Raw genomic sequence first — 2,406 nt, forward strand, 5'->3', positions numbered from 1 at the left:
TTTTTCTACCAACAGTACTCCTTTTTATTTTTGTATCGTGTAGTGCTAGCCGAGACGTCCAACGACGTATCACACGTCGCTCCGGCCAAAAAATTGACATTTCCCGTTCGGTGACTTGTATATTACCTAGAAATTAAAACACAAAATTATATTAGAAATTATTGATATTATATTCAAAAATTTTACATACTTACATAGATACTTACCGTTCTTGTCGTCCAGCGTTGTCGGCGTCGTTCATCGTTTTTTTGACACTCCCCTCAAATTTCTTCCAAATTTTATCAACAACATTTTTCATACATCGTTGATCGATTTTTGAAAATTTTGTACCAACGGTACACAAGTTTATTACATATTATTCTTTTTGTACGTGCCGATTTACGACGCGTCTAAAGTGTTTCACACGTCCGGCAAATTAAAATTTTGATAATAATATCGATGTATTAAATCTACCTAATTTGTCACGGTTTAAAATAATTCGACCTAAATAAAATTTTTATATTAATCATCATACCTACCTTTGTATTTTGTGGGTATCAAATCCAGGGTTTCAAGATTGACAGTCAGGTAGTTGCAACCCTGTTAATTTATTCTGAATAGCCTGTGCCTGCGGCTCAGCTTGCGTGAAAAAGTTTTCCGGGATAAATATTTTCCTGGGATACGTACCCTACAACACTCACGAGTAATGTAGCTTCCTATCAATGAAAAAAACAAAATCGGTTTAGAATGCCTTGAGATTAGCTCGTTCAAATAAACGAACTCTCCAGCTTTATATATTAGTATAGATTTGTAAAGAATACGCACGTGGCTGCGTTCAAATGCAAGGACAGACAATTTGATAAAGGTCACAGGAACATGCTGGAACCAGGCTGCTTTTGACAGGTCCGTCGGGAAATCTTTAGGGAAGCCTATGTGTTTCGGGTCCGAATTGACCACTGTATGAAATCGTTATTTCGTTTTATTAAATTAAACGCAGTATTGACTATGAACTGACATTTTTATTTTGGACTGACTGACAAGCAAAAATAAAAATGGCCACATTTAATTGTAGTGTTTACAATGAGCGCAAGATGGCTCTTATTACAATTTCTACCTTTTGTGTACATGTTTAAAATATATTATATTATATCGCTGTAACATGGCCCCGGCCTTGGATGCCGCAGGCTCCAATGTAAATTATCTTCAGTGATAAAATATGCGAATCGCTTCCTCATTGTGATGTGATAGGCAGCGGACAAATCTTCGAGAATGCACGCCGAATCACGCCTGATGAGGTCCGAAGATCTGCCACTCGTGACACACCGTCCTTCCCCGGATACACTTGTATAACTCGTGCCAGCTTCCACGATAATGGGGGGACGTTGTCCTCTTTGACCAGTACTATTGTATCAACTGCCAGCTCGCTAATGTTGGATTTCCATTTGGACCGACTTTGAAGTTCCGACACATACCCTTAGCCCATCTCTGCCAAAAATGCTGTCTTATCTTTTCTATGCGGTCGTATCGCAACAGAGTGTGAGTCGGAGTATTTGTGAGGTCTCCTTGTGTGGGCGCAGTAAGGGGACGACCGACCAGGAAGTGAGCTGGTGTAAGAGGGAGCGCGTCGTTAGGATCTGAGGATAAAACGGATATAGGACGGGAATTTAGGACAGCTTCAATTTGTGCCAATACCGTGCTAAATTCTTCATAAGTTAGGTTACAATTACCTACGACACGTTTCAAGTGGTACTTGCAAGATTTTACTCCCGCTTCCCACAGACCACCGAAATGAGGAGAGTAAGGAGGAATAAAACTAAATTTCATCCCATTGCCCGCTGCATAATCGACTATACCTTCCATATTTTCAGTTAAAAATGTTTGGAATTGCCTTTCAGCGCCTACGAAATTCTTGCCATTGTCAGAAAATATCTCTGCTGGCTTACCACGTCTAGATATAAATCTCTTTAATGCGAGTATGTAATCGTCTGTCGATAAACTAGTGACCAGTTCTAAATGTATAGCGCGTGTACAAAAACAAACAAATAAACAAATATAACCTTTTATTAATTTAGCTCCCCTGCCTTTTCGAGTTAAAATCATAACCGGACCAGCATAGTCCACGCCGCAGAAATTAAATGAAAACCCCTTCAAGCCGTTTGGCCGGCAAATCACCCATAATGGGCTTTAAAGTAACGTTCTTTAAGCGAGAACACGTCACACATTGATGTACCGTTTTTCTTGCTAGATTTCTACCACCTAATGGCCACCAACACTCACGAATGTTAGATAAGAGAAGCTGAGGTCCCGCATGCAATAATCGCTTATGTTCCGATCTAAATAATAACGATGTAAATCTATGTTTACCGCACAATAACACGGGATGTTTTTTATCGTAATCGAAACTTGAATTATTTAATCTACCACCAA

At 39.4% G+C, this 2,406-nt stretch overlaps 1 pseudogene; it reads right to left on the reverse strand.

The window, feature by feature from the left end:
* Positions 1 to 920: 920 nt before the first annotated feature.
* LOC119193283 lies at positions 921 to 2,096 on the reverse strand (annotated as a pseudogene).
* Positions 2,097 to 2,406: the final 310 nt, after the last annotated feature.

Source organism: Manduca sexta, unplaced genomic scaffold (genome assembly GCF_014839805.1).
Source record: "Manduca sexta isolate Smith_Timp_Sample1 unplaced genomic scaffold, JHU_Msex_v1.0 HiC_scaffold_3882, whole genome shotgun sequence".
Lineage (NCBI taxonomy): Eukaryota > Metazoa > Arthropoda > Insecta > Lepidoptera > Sphingidae > Manduca > Manduca sexta.